General features: G+C 37.5%; 1 long non-coding RNA gene across 1 annotated transcript; it reads left to right on the forward strand.

Annotated features, from left to right (window-relative positions):
* The first annotated feature begins 9354 nt into the window (after positions 1 to 9354).
* LOC125474117 lies at positions 9355 to 10300 on the forward strand. The gene is made up of 2 exons (XR_007255811.1): positions 9355 to 9635; positions 9949 to 10300. It is a non-coding gene; the product is annotated as an uncharacterized LOC125474117 (long non-coding RNA).
* Positions 10301 to 15489: the final 5189 nt, after the last annotated feature.

Consider the following 15489-nt stretch of genomic DNA (forward strand, 5'->3'; position numbering starts at 1 on the left):
TTCACATTTGTACGTATATTATTTATTATGAATATCAATAATTTTCAACTCTTGTAAAAATATTGTTCACGAGAGTTTATATGGTTTTAAACATTCAGAAGATGCTGTAACCATCATTCAAAGTGTAAAGGCATCCATGACGACGCCGGCAAAATTTTTGCACAATTTCACACTTGTAAATTAATTGTTATGAATTGTTACATGTTTTTAATTAGAACAACATAACCAAGCAAGTAGTAACCCCAAATGCGAATTAACCAATCAAAGTCACCCTTAGAATGTGTATGGTCTCTTAATGTGGATTAGCCAAGCAGGACCACATGCATTGAAACATATCAGTGTGGTTCCCAATGCAGATTAACTAAGCAAGACCACCTCTGAGAACAATGTATCCAAGTAAGTAGTGACCACCCAATGCAAATTAACCAAGCATAGTCACCCCTAGAATGTGTATGGTTCCCCAATGCAGATTAACCAAGTAGGATCATCCACGTACAACACTGCTACATGGTGCAATCTCATTATCACACATCCTACATCATACATCAACCAACATGATTTGCATTGAAAGTACATTAATTATTAATTCCACATGAAAAACTCATATTTAGTCAAAAAACTTACAAGTTCTACAAAATAATTCTAATATGAACTAAGTCTAATTAAGAAATATCAAGGAAGAAGAAGAAGCAAAGTAATGGATAGTCTCGCCAACGCCATGAGGATGTCAATCTCGTCAAGGTATAATAAAATCAAAACCCCATTCTTCCCTTTTTATATGTTTTCTGTTGATTTTTCGGTTTTCTTTTGCTATTTGGTTGTTGAAACGGAAAAATTCATTTTTTGTTCTTGCGTACATTGCAGATTAGGATCTAGAAAATAGAGGGGAGCGGCAGCAATTGGGGTGGATAAATTGCGTAAATTAGGATCTAGAAAATTCATTTTCATAAATTCTGACTTTTATCAAATTCCAACTTTATGTTCCTCATCCAAACATAGCAGTGGGATAGGTGGATAAACTGCAAAAGATGGTATTTATTTGTTGTTCGTGCCCATAGAAACTAATTTCATACTCAATTTGATTTTGTTACATTATACCAATTCATTCTTACTGATGAATGCACACAGACTATGATGAGAACTTGATATTAGTACGCTAATAGATCTCAAGATCAATGCGGTGTTTGACAGTTTTAAACCCCTTCTAAGTTCTAACCATGTAATCTCCAAGAGTAAATCCCAATAGTCACAGTCATCATCAGTTCAGTTGTACCACGGTTGGTCGTGAGCAGTCTAGGGCAACTCCGAAAACAGAAGTGTTCAAAGCAAAATTCCAAAGACAAAATTCTCTTCTCACCCGTGATCAAGCCAAATAGTTTCCGACATGTATAGTCGACATTGTTGGTGGATCATGTTGCATTCGACTAATGTAAGCTGGATGGTTTTTTGAGGAGGTTGGTAAACTGTGATGCTAACTATATATATATATATATATATATATTTTTTTCCTACCTACCTCCAAACTTCAACAGCCAGCCTAACAACGACCACGAATTTTTGTTTCGTTTATAACAAGATTAACAAAATAGCACGTAAAGACTCCTGTTCGGGCAAGAATTTCTCCTTTCCATTATGATTATCGATAGCGATAGTATGCGAAAGGTTAAAAACAAACAAAACAAACAAATACAACTAGCCACAACATTATCCTAATTATCATCACAAAATTACAACATTCAATTTAACTGAAACTACAACTCAAAAGTTAATAAATAAATAATAACTACGATGAAGATCAACAAATCGATCAATCAATCTCAAGTTGTCAGCATACACACCGATAAACAGTATTATAAATTTCGCATTGGCTTGACTGATCGGTGACGTTGTAATTGGGGGGAGAAAGGTCGCAGAAGTAACGCGAAAACCAGAGACCTTTATCAATTCTGAAATATCCGGTCAGCTTCACCCCCAATTTGGCCGATCCATAACAACCATCACCTGCTGACGAGGAGTTAGAGGAGATTATTAATTCCTTGGCGGCGTCATCGCTGACGTAGGCCCTCGCCGTCGCGAAGGTGACATTGAAAGTGGTCTGGTTCATGATGGTTAAAGCCAAAAGAGGCAACGGCGTCGTCGCGAGCATCAGTTTGTCCTTCGTCTCCTCGTCCCCGTAGAAGAGATCCGCCTGGAGGCTCTCGTAGTACAAGTCGAGTTTGGTGTTGGGGTTTGCGAAGACCAGATTAAAGTTCCACGTGGCGGTTAAGGAATGGTAGCGGTTGGCGGCGGAAGGAGGGGTCGGGGCGAGTGGGCACGGGGACACGGCGGCCGAGTAGATGCGGAACTCGGGGGCCAAGGGGTTGAGCGAGTGTTCGTGCGCCGCCAGGATGTAAAAGATTATGCTCAAGCCGCCTACGAAGAGGATTAACAAGAGGGGCTTAATTACTTCAGGCCAATGGTACCAATGGTCGGAGGAGGGATTCTCAGGTTTTTCTTCCATCTGATTCTCATGTGATGATTTGACTGCTGCACTTGGAGCTTTTTATACAAGAAATTTGATGCTTGTCTTTTAGGTTTTGACGTCATATCAGACGAGGAGAGAGAGAAGGAATCCCATTTATCGACAACTACTGTACAATGTGAGTCAAGTTCTACTTCTACTAGGATTGATTTTCACGTGTTTCTTCTCTGTCCTTTTTTTTTTTTTTTTTAATTTTATCTAATTAACCTAATGGACTTTTTAATAGCTATTTCTCTTATGTCACTCAATATTACGGTCTGGTGGTATTCCTCTTCACTTGTAAGTGAAAGGTCTTAAGTTTAAATCTCGTGGATGGCGAATTCGATTTCAAATTAGGTTGTCTATTGTGTGGTTTAGCCGAACTCTCCCTTCCCTTAGTGTAAAAATATCGATGTACTTAACAAAAAAAGCTATTTCTCTCCTTGCCTTCATCTAATAGGGTTTTGATTTTTTAGTTTATTTGGTTTTAAAGTTTTAGGTATTTGTATCTATTTAAGTGAGATTTCAAATATATTTAAAAATTTTTATAAAAATTAATATTTTAAAATTAAGAGCTAATATTTGGTTACATTTGATAAATACATAGGTTAAGACATGGTGCGACATCAACGAAAAGTAGATTTGCGAACGATACCTAGCTAGATTCGCAAGAGAAGGAAAGAGAGAACAACCTGACTAATTATATTAACGTCTTAGAAAGAATAAATAAACGGGTATAAAGCGTATTAAAATTGGTATGACTGGATTATTTAATCCGGTGGCTAATTTACACAGCTGAATCCATTATTAATGCTGTCAGGTCTCTTATCCTAGCTCCCAAACAGCTAATGTTCGGTTTCTCATCGCCGCCTCCAGCAGCGACTACGTAACCGCCACGCGGGACTTGACGCTGGTCGCTATAAACCCCAACCGGAAGCTGGACTTGTACTACGAGAACCTTCGGGCCGATATCTTCTACGGCGACGACAAGGAGAGCGACAGCAATCTCAAGCAGGGAACGGCGCCGTTGCCTCCCATCTATGTAAGTAAGATGAGCCAGACCACTCTTGATTTCTCAGTGGTAATGGCGAGGTCGTACGTCGGAATCGACGTGGCCAACGATCTAATCATCTCCCCCTCCTCCTCAAGTTGTTATGGGTCGGGGAGGCTGTGGCTGAAGCTGTTTGGTTATTTTAGGTATAATCCTAGGTTGTTTGCAGTGGCTGGTGTCCAATTGTCGCGCTTGTCTTGCGACCTTTTCCCACCGAACGACGGGGCAGTCAAGGGCATGCCAACATTATAATCCAACTTATTGGTGTATTTTCTGATCTGCTTCAGATTGATGATTCTGATTATGTTTTTGTTTCTGGCTTATATTTCAGTATTTGCATGATTATGCTACTTAATTGTTCTTAAAAATCGTTATTTATCATTGCTAATACTTCCCGGCGACAAATTCAATTGCTTTAAGTCCAGACGAAGTCTGTCAATCAACCAATATACTTCGTCGGATTTAGGGTGTAATTTATCAAAAAGTGTAGACTCACGGACCTTGTCGTCCACCTCGGTGGAACTAGCCCCTGGAGGCTTCTGGACGCCGGTGCTCCTCATTTGGAGCGTCGCATTGGCAACGTGTGCACAAGCACATGAGACCCCAATGAAGGTCAATTTATCAGGCAAAACCCCGGCTTTTACCATTTGAGAGAATAGCTCAAGCGCCTTCTCACCATGCCTGTGCATGGCTAACCCTTGAAGAGTGGCATTCCAAGACACTGATTTTTTTTTCGCTATCCCATGAAAGACTCTAGGGGGCGTTTGTTGCGCCGGACTATCTTGGACTGGATTAGCTTCAAGGACTAAGCTGGACTGGCTTAGACTAGACTAAACTGGACTAACTTAGTGAAGCGTTTGGTGCAGTATTGAACTAAGAAGCTGGATAATAACAAATTCTAATATTATATTATTTAATATATAAATTATTAATATTTTATTATGATCTTATCTTTTTCTTCATCTTTTCCTACCATTTCCGTCCCACTCTTTTCCTCTTCTCTCATCGTCCCACCCTCTCCCTCTTTTTTTCCTCTTAGACCTCTCAATTCATGTCTCTTTCTCATTCCTGGTCAAACTCCTTATTGATTCCAGTGTCTATTTCTCTGTCCTCCCTCCCTCTCTAGCTATGTGTTGTTCGAATGGAACTTCACGGCTCCAATTTTCCCGACGAGTTGCAGGTTTCCCGATGTATTTTCCGGCCAACCCTCGTTAAATTGGATGAAGTTAGCACCGCCAAAAAATTCATCACCATCCCTAGACCGAGATCTTAGCTTTGAATGCTCGAATCTGTCATGGATTTGAAGAAGCCCAAACAGGCCGAGACTTCCAGGCCATTTTCCGGCCACATTCGACCACATTTTGGCCTCTATTCAGGTAAAATCGTAATCTTGTCACTCCCAGCTTCAATTTGGTATATTTTATATGAAAGTTGGTTGTGAAATGGATCTGAAAGGGAGTCGGAAAGTTAATGATTGATCTAGGTGATCGGAGATGATGAGGAGTCTGTCGGGAGTGGTCGTTGAGCATGACGAGGACGAGAAAGAGAGGATAGTCTTAGCTAGTCCCATGGTTATTGGGGGGTCTCGCTAAGACCTCTTAGTGAAGGGTTTTGTCCATGCTAGTCCACTTTAGTCTCATTAATGTTAGTCCCAGCATGAAACAAACACAGTATTGGACTAATAGCTAGTCCAGTCCAGTCTAGTCCAACTTAGTGAGGGCAAACAAACGCCCCCTGATGCTTCATCCAACACATCACACTTGGCATACATATCAAGCAAAGCATTTGACACGGGAATACTACACCTGACTCAAGTCCTCTCCATAGAGGCATATATTATTAAGCTTATATATCAGTCAGGGCCGTCTCTAATATTTCAGGAATCATGTGCGAAATTTACAAAATGACTCATTTTTAAGAAGTTTTTATTTTTTTTAAAGTAGGACAATATATTGGTACTAGAAAATAATAACTTAAATCAAGGCAACCTTTAGGACTCACTAATTGTAAGTTTACAAATGTCATTAAATAAGTAAAAAGAGTTACAAACGTCACTAAATAATAAATAACAGTTCAATCTTAAGCAAACAAATAAAGAAAAAAAAAAAAAAAGCTTCAAAAACTCTAACTTTAAAGTTTCACTTGAATATATAGCATTATTATATAATAAAATTGAAAAGAAAATTATTTTTTAAGGTGTTGTTATTGGCACTCCTACTATCTCATTGTGCACTTCAAATTTTTATATTTAGAAAGAAGAAAATTTACTTATAAAAAGTACACTATAAGATTTTAAAGTACTGATAAAAGTATATTTTTAATATATAACAATATTACGTATAAATATAAGATACCAAAATTTTTTGGAAGCCTTGTGCAATTGCATCTTTCGCTCCCCTTCAACACCGCCTCTGATATCAGTGAATGATCTGCTCTTTATTTCTTGTCATCTTTGAAGCTCTCGATCTGCCATCAAAAGTTCATCAATGGAAGCTTGTTGTTGTTCTTCACCAAAACTGTTACTTCTCCCAACAGTAATTACACTCGATTTCAATCCAAAAGAGTTGGCATTCCATCTTCAATAACATGTAAGTTGTTCTACCGCTTTTCTGTTTCAAACAGGGAAAGATTCCATGCTCTTCTTACAGTTGCTAACAGGGTTTCTGTCGAATGATAGGTAGCCGCGGGGAGTCATCTACGCCGTCCAACGATGATCACAAACCTTCCATTGATGCCGATTGGCGATCATTCAGAGCGAAACTGGTAGCTGCAGAGAAATCAAGGCCAAAAGAGCCCACTCAGCTTCCTCACTTGTTGATCTTCACACTCTGGTGGATCAACCTAATCCCATCACTGTTGGTGACAAATGGGCTCACACAATCCACAAGTCCTAAAAGGGCTGCCTACACCTTCCAAACGAAAATCTCGGCGGGGTCCATATTTTCTAGCGGACGATCACTTGGGTGTTGTCCACTGGACCTTTGGGCCCATCCGGCATCATTCTCAACCGGCCCTCCCTCATGTCGATCAAGGAAACTCGATCGACCGCTCTAGACGTGGCGGGCACGTTCTATGGCCGGCCATTGCTCTTCGGCGGGCCATTGGAGGAGGGTTGTTCTTGGTGAGGCCCAAGGGGGGTGATGATGCGGTTGGGAGGAGTGGAGATTTTTATGAGGTGATGAAGGGGTTGTATTATTGGACGAAGGATGGTCTGGGGTGTGCAGCTGAGATAGTGAAGAGGGATATGGTTGGGCTTGGGGAGTTTAGGTTTTTTTTATGGGTATTGTGAGTGGGAGAAAGGGCAATTGAAGAATGAAATTAAAGTTTGGTTATTGCACTGTGGCAGCTGTAGCCCAAGTGTGATTGATCTGAGTGTGGGAAGTGTTGGGTTTTGGGAGAGAGTCCTTGGGCTTATGGGCCGTCCTAAGGTCCGGTGAAACACGTTTGCAGTTGTCGGATACTAGAATTTGTGTTGGGATGTACGATTTGTCACGTATGTAATAATCGTGTACATATTTGACAATTGTTGAGTTAAAAGATGTGTGAATCTTATTATAGATCTCACACAATTATATATTGAAAAATGTAAAGTCATGCCAGGTCTTATATAATCAAATATTTATTGACAATCTAAAAATAATGATTAAACTTTTTGAATGGTTCACTTTCAATGTGATTTTTGTGATGAAAAAGTTGTTAACTAAACTTTCGTGGTGAGCTCTGTTATCAATTAGTATCTAAACATAAATGTCCGTTAGTTTCTGTCAAATAAGCACACGTAAGTCTTATGTGAAGAGGTTAGAGTTGTCCAATCAAACCAAATTAAGAAACCTAAGGTATCTGTCGTTTGATTTGTGATGATTGTGCGGAGATATGGAGTACCTTTTTCTTCTCTCCTCCACCCTACATGGATCATGCAGCAACAAATTGCATCCCTTGCTTTTGGTCGTTTTTTTATGGCGTTTTCGTGTTGCTTGTCATTTTTTCCTGGGTGAGATAAGTTCCCTGGTATAGGCTTGCTTCTTCTCTTGCAACAAAAAAAAAAAAAAAATATTCACGCCTCACATGTTGTTTATTTAACATAAGACTAACAGAAGCTTAAGTTTGAACCTTTATTGCTTACATAGCTCATTACGAGAGTCACATTGAAAATGCCGTATAATCACATAAACCACCAAAAAATTTGGCCAAAAATAAGTACTATTATTTCATTTTGATAAATATTGCTTGAAAAATGTTTGTACTGGCAGTATATTTCTTTTTGTTTTAATTGTGTGGCCTAGCTTTAGTTTTTCTTTTTTGATTTCTCAAAACTCTTTTTGTCAACCCAATGCGTCCCGCATGACTTTTTCATTTTTTTTCTAATTTAAATTAAAATAGTAATTCAAACTCTTTCTTTTTTAGGAGGAGATGTAAGATTAGCCTTACAATGGGCTAACAATCATATTATTCAAATTTGTTTTTGGCGAGAATCAAACATATGATACATTTCACTTACAAGTGAAGAAGAATACCAATAGATTGTAGTACTAAGTAGCAAAATAAAAATATATCTGAATATCAAGAATTAAAACAAATTAATTTTCCCAAAAGAGATTGGGAAAATGATCCCCTCCAGATCCATTACGTGAGGATCCTAGGAATTCTTACATCTCAATTGCCCATCGTATATCGTACGGTCAGTTTTCATCAGATACTATTTGTATTTAATTTAAAATAATAAAAGTCAAATAATTTGTGATCGCACGATATACGATGAACAACTGAGATGTGAGAATACATAGAATCCACACAATGGATCCGGAGAGGATCTTTTTCCGAGAGAGACTCGAGTCTTGAGTCTTTGAGTTGACCAATCAGATTTGAGCAGAACAAACAAAGCCAAAATCCAAAAAAGCAATCAAATTTCTAATTTGTTTGCGAAATTGCAAATAAAATTTAATACACAATGGCTGTACTTTTCAATTTTCTCTCTCATATTTGGTAAGTCTAAAACAAAAGATAACGTAAGCCACGTTCCCTTCAACGCAAGTGGAAAAGATCCACGACCACCTCAGACACCAAATGACAAACGTCTCGGTCGGGCTACGTGGCGGAACAAGATCACTCGCGTGGAATCCACACCCCGAGGAAGATCGAATGATTGCAAGTCGAGTCAGCCACTTGGGAAACCGTCTGTTAGGTTCTTTGGTGCTTCAGTGAACCCAGTTGTCTCCATCCTTTTTAGTACTTTCCGAATATAAATATTTTTGTACCCAAAAAGCACGGAAGATGAGAGAATCTAGAAAATGTTGAAAATAAGAAAATTAATATAATTATAAAATGGTCACATCTTTGACGAGTCCCATGTATAATCATACGCCGTTGAATTTGTTGCAAGAAGATTGAGATTAAAAAAATTAATTTATTTTTTATATCAAATGTCAAAATAATCATCATGTATTCATTAGTCATCCAACAAGATAATTTTTAATATATTAAAAACATGATTTAATATATTAAGTACTATAATTTGAAGTTCTTTTTAAGTATCTAATTACTAATATTATGAAATTTAGTAGACTAGACCGAGAACATATATGTATACATACATATATATATATATAATTTTTTTTTTAATTTTCACATCCTAAAAAATCCAGAATTAAAAGCAATAATTAAATGTGGGGAAAAGTCATTGGAGCAAAAGCCATAGGTGAAGAAAGAGAGAGAGGGGCAGACCAGAAGTTGACAAATTTGAAGTCATTGTTGCTCTTGAACAAGTTATTTGTTGTTGTTTTTTGAGGTCTCTGATTGTGGGGAAATTAAAAAGGAAACATCTTTCTATGTTTGGAATGTGAGAAATTGTAGAGGAAGCATCTTTCTCTAATTCTCTCATCAGATTCTGCTCCAGCAACTCTGATTTGCTCTGTGTCTTGTCTTGTCTATGGAGACAGTAATCTGAGTTTTTCTGAGTGTTTAATGTTGGTTTACAACTACCTACTTTGTTGCTGCTGTTTTTTATTGTGGCTGTGAATTTTGATGGAGCTCGATTGGTTTCTGGGTCGGTGGAAATCTTGGTGAATTTGTAGGGAGCCATATGAGGTAATCTTCAATTTTTAGTCTTCAATTCTCAATTTTATGACTTTAATTTTCGATTTAGTTTGCAGGTTAAATTACAAATTATAATCTATCTATCTATAAGTCTGTTTCTTTTATGAATATCTTTGTATAATTGACTATATATATAATTATATTTGTATGTATGTAGTATGTGTGTGTAAAAGTGGGTTGTGTCCAGTTTCAGTATGCAATCTGGTGATGTGGTTTTGCTGATTGTTTTGACAATACTGAGGCTAAGTTGAATTGTCACTGTATCTAAGTTGAATTTTGCCAATGCTTCTCGGGTTAATTGCAGGAATGGGAACTGAAGTGCAGTTGAAGAGGTATTTCCCGGGATATTATTCCATACAGAACCTAAGCAGCGCTGTCAGCCATGGGAGCCGGTTCCGACTCCACGAGAACAGAAACTTGAAGAATGGGCAACAATATGAAGTATTCTTGACAAGGCCAGTTACTGATGTAATTTTATAGGTTTATGCCGAATCTGAGTTTTCCTTGATTCAGTTTCGCGTATTCTGAGTGAACTTGTATGATTAATCAGAATAAGTTTACAGAAAAATCTGTTAAACTGATGAATTGTAACATAAACTGCAAGAGCGTTGTACTGCCCAAATCAGGTTTTAGAGAGGAATTGTGATGTTTTTCAATACTTCAGGTTGATTTTTGCATCCAGTCTTCTCTGAATCTCGTTCATTTGACACGCATCGCCAGCACCTCAGTTGAGTGAAAGTCTAAACTCATAGAGTACACAACTGCATCTATTCACCTCTGCATTTCGTCACAAGTAGATCGATCATTAACCATAGTAAAAATCCATACCCTCTGCTTCTGGATCGGATCCAACAAGAGGATCTAAGGTAGCTTTAAGGTAGGTAAGGGAGAGAAAGATCTCAATAAAACTACTGTCTCACCGGCGAGTACAAGTTTACTTGCCCAGTTCCGCGAGGTGTACAACTCAAAAACGCTCCTAGACACGGGCCTAAACTACCTAAGCAGTCTTACAATTGTGTAAGTCTAAGTTGTATCACTTCACTTATCTCAGTCTCACCAACATGATAACTACCTCATGTCCCACGACAAATAACAGTACACAATCTCGTTAACAAGTCGATGATACTCTACATAACTTTGTTTTCTTTTCAATTTCCTTACCAAGTTATGGATCGGATAAATTTTGTTTTCCTACATCACATTTACTCGGATTCTGAAAGGACAACCTCAAACTCTCATATGTAAGACATCCTCTGAAGAATTCTCTCTTTCCTAGTAGTACAAGGAAATTAAGGGTCGTTGGACAATGGATGTCAACATTAATGTTAACCCTCTACATGTAGAAACACAAGTTCAAAATATTTGTTGGTTTAATTTATTTATTAATATTAATAAACTAAATATGTACATAATATAACAGCATAAAGGAGGAGGGTGGTAACACTTCCAACTTCCACAAATGCATTTTTTTGCTCCTTTCACACTAATTCGTTGGCGGACAGAAAAATCCAAAAATAAAATTGGGAAATTTTATTTAAACCCATCTAACCTATTTTTACACCCAACTTACTCTTTGCACCCATTTGATTTTAACTAAACCATTAATATCTCTTTAAACCCAAATTTAATACCTAATATACCCCCATCAACCCAATTCAATATGTGGATTTATTTTTACACCCATTTGATTTTTAGAAGCTAAATTTGATGGGAGGAAGCTCCTCCTGTAATTTGTTCCATGGCAAGGAAGTGGTCTAGAATTCGTAACACCAATCTGAACTTGATTTCTTTGGTCTGGCCCCCGTACTTATTCCATTTCACAGGACACTCCCACCAGGACTTTGCATGGGGTCGCCATGCTCCTTGACAGGCCACCCAAACAAATTACGATCAGTGGATGCTTTTGTGGCGAGTGACTCCATGCATCTTTTTGGAATGTTGAGTTCTTCAGCATAAGGGAGAATGTCATCACAAGTTTGAAGTGCCTTTAGAGAGTCCTTCCAATTTGGAAGAACTACTTGATTGAGAAAGGCTTCACTTTGTGTGATTAAGTTGTCCTCCCCGTACTCTTCAGTCATTTCTAGATGCCGGAATTGACAGTGAGAGAAATTGGAAACAACCAAGGTTGAGCAGAATCGTATAGTTTTCAAATTTGCAATTAAGGCTAATGAAATTGCTGACCGTATCGAAGTCAGATCATGGTTTTCTAATTGCAACTCATGGTTTGCCAATTCATAAATTGAAATCAAACGAATAAAAATTTCATAAATTGAGTCATACCTTGGTTGGAGGATTCAAAACTTCAAAATCACCATCCATTAATAAAAAAAACTTATTTTTCTCTATGAAAGCTATTAGGGTTTTAGCTAGAATGAACGTAGGATAAACAATGAGTGATCGTAGGGTTTAATTATAGTGTTTGGGTTTATTGATGAATTTGAGTTTTATTATTAATTTCATTTTGTACTTAATAGTAATTATGCAATAGGGTAAAATAGACAATTAATATTTAAAATTTAAGTTGTGTGTAAAAAGAGGTTAAATTGGTTTAAATAAAATTTCCCAAATAAAATTTGTCCAAATGAGAGTGCACTTTGTTGTTGGCAAGGAAGAGTTTTTTTATTTTTTATCTATGAACTTTGTTGTTTGCCTTTTACACATAATAGGTAATGTACAATATGATCCAACTCCATATAAATAAGTTTTGAGGATATTTTTGGTATATAATTTGTTCAATTTGTATTTTGATTCATAGCAAGCTTAAAGTTGTGGTAGAGGATGGACTCGTTTGCAAATACTGTAACATCTCACATTGTCCTGAGAAGTTGATCCTGTAAGCCTTATATGTATATTCTCATCTCTACCTAGCACGAGGCCTTTTGGGAGCTCACTGGCTTCGGGTTCCATCGGAACTCTGAAGTTAAGTGAGTTCGCGCGAGAGCATTCCCAAGATGGGTGACCCCCTGGGAAGTTGCTCGTGAGTTCCCAAAAACAAAACCGTGAAGGCGTGGTTGGGGCCCAAAGTGGACAATATCGTGCTACGGTGGAGTCGAGCCCGGGATGTGATGTGGGCCTGGGCCGAGACGTGACAATTTGGTACCAGAGCCAATCCCTGGCTGGAAGTGTGCCGATGAGGACGTCGGGCCCCTAAGGAGGGCGGCTTGTAACATCCCACATCGCCCAGGGGAGTGGATCATGTAAGCCTTATATGTATATTCCCATCTCTACCTAGCACGAGGCCTTTTGGGAGCTCACTGGCTTTGGGTTCCATCGGAACTCCAAAGTTAAGCGAGTTCGCGCGAGAGCATTCCCAGGATGGGTGATCCCTTGGGAAGTTGCTCGTGAGTTCCCAGAAACAAAACTGTAAGGGCGTGTTTGGGGCCCAAAGCGGACAATATCGTGCTACGGTGGAGTCGAACCCAGGATGTGGTGTGGGCTCGGGCCGAGATATGACAAATACTGTTCAAATAGCTAAAAGCATTTTTGGTGAAAACATTTTTTGAACTAATTCTTGGTAAAAATGCAAGTGAATCATAAAAAGACACTTGAAGTACTTACTCTGAGAAGCACATATCTTGTGCTTCTAAGAGGAAGCATTTCAAGTACTTTTGGACTCCAAACATTTTCTCTAAATGCGCTTTTAGTCATTTTAAAAGCATTTCCAACTGAGTTCTAGAAATAAATTCTTTTGTGGTGTTAGGCCATCTCCAATCGATGGCTTGCCAGATGGCTCGTTTTAGCCCTCTAGCCCTTCAAGATTCTCCAAAATATTAATATTTTAATAAACAGTACATGACCATATTTGCTTCCGTCTCCAACCGAGGGCCAAAGGGTCAGAGGGCTCGTTTTAACCCTATCACAAAAAACCGCTCCAACCGAGGGCCATATGACTAAACATAATTTATTATTTAAAAACTACAACTTAAATATTGTTTAAGTTTCATGTTGTTAAATGTTTTTTTAACAAATATGAAAAACTAGAAATGTTTTTAATAATTTGTTAAATGTTGTTAAAAACTACAAATTTTGTAAAATAGAAGTTATAGGAAAAAAATAGAATTTAAAAAAATGAAAAATAGAAGTTAATAGGAAAAATTTTGTAAATAACAAATAATAATAAAACTGTAAAAAAAAAAAATTCAAATCAATCATGTCGGTTTTAACCGACAGGAATACATTCATATTATTAATTATAAATGTATTACTGTCGGTTAAAACCGACAGAATTGATTTGAATTCTGGCCAGCCCTGGGCCCTCCAACCCTCCAGCCCTCTCCGATTTCGTGGGACCCTCTCAGATTTCACAGCCCTTTAGCCTAGCCCTCGATTGGAGACGATTTTCGGGCTATTTTCGACCCTCTAGACCCTTCGGTTGGAAATGGCCTTAGGGATACTATCTCTCATACTATTTATATATATATCTTTGAGTTTTTCTTATAATCCCTTATGAATTACATGTTCTTATGCTTTAAAGCTATCGTTTGATTTCTTTGTATTTGTCATTCTGCGTCCTTTATCTTTTTTTTTTTTTCTTTTTTTCTAAATTTTGTTGGACAAAGGAAAAAAGAAATTTGATTATCCAACTTCCATGCATTATGAAGAGTGGCAATCAACTACATTAGATGGTATATATGGGATGAAAATGAAAGGGTCAAAAAGAAGACAATTCAAAAGGAATCTACGGCGTCCACTGTTTATCATTATGCTATGTCTATAATATAGTCCAAATAATTAATTAGAGAATAATCAGTGCATATATAATTGTAATTTGTTAGAGAAAATAGATATTGCTTCTCACGGCATTCATGAGACCATAATACCTGAACAAAGTCTATTAAAAGAGTAATGATAGGTAGACTAATCATTTAATCGTTAGCATTAGTCATATCTAATGATGGATAGAAATCACGTGATTATTATTAATTAATACTACGGCCTAGTGATATTCTTCTTCATTTGTAAGTGAGAGGTCTTAGATTAGATCATTGCCAAAAACAAATTTGAATCACATTATTGTTAACTATTATGAGACTTAGTCTATTCTCTCACTCTTTTAATAATATAGATAATATCGTTTGTTTAAAAAAAAAAAAAAAAAAAAACCACGTGACTGTTTCTCTCTCCCTTCTCATGCCTTCCCTCAACAGTCATACATAATTGCAGTAGAGAGAGAGTTCCCCAAACTTCGAACAAAATTATTTACCAAAAAATAACTTCGAAAAAATAAGCATATATATATGTATACAAACATTTCGGTTAACCCTCAGGGCTTAGAAAAGTTACTTGTTTTTTAAAAATAATAAAAATAAAAAAGGACTAGTTGGTGACGTAATGCACCATTTCGAAGGTCGAACAGATTCATAAAAGCATTTCAGCCTCTCTCTGTTCCTAAAACTCATTGTTCAATTCACCAGCATCAAGAATCGAACTTAGAACGTACCGTGTAGTTAAATTGTCTCAATCATAAGTAAATTAGTAATATAAACATTTTCTGGAAAAGAAACTTTGAAGTGATTTTTATAAAACATTTGGATTTTATTTTATAAAAAAATTGTCCTATAAAAACACTTACGAGTAGAAGCACATTATGTAAAATGGACCCTACCTGTTGATCTCAAATGTGATTAGTAACCAGTTCCCCCCAGTTCTTCCAGTTCAATTTGTATTTTAGTAACCGGTTCCCCCCGGTCATCATCCAGTTTCCCCCAGTCATCCCGGTCATCATCCAGTTCCATCACTTTCCACGCAACTTCAATCGTGCAGGATGGCACATTAAAAACCCCTCGCCCCGTCCCGCCCCGCCCCCCCCGGCGCAACTTCAGGCCTACGAAGGCACTTTAAACCC

This window comes from the organism of the source record quoted next, unplaced genomic scaffold, assembly GCF_019419815.1.
Source record: "Pyrus x bretschneideri cultivar Hongxiangsu unplaced genomic scaffold, Pyrus_bretschneideri_v1 Contig12, whole genome shotgun sequence".
NCBI lineage: Eukaryota > Viridiplantae > Streptophyta > Magnoliopsida > Rosales > Rosaceae > Pyrus > Pyrus x bretschneideri.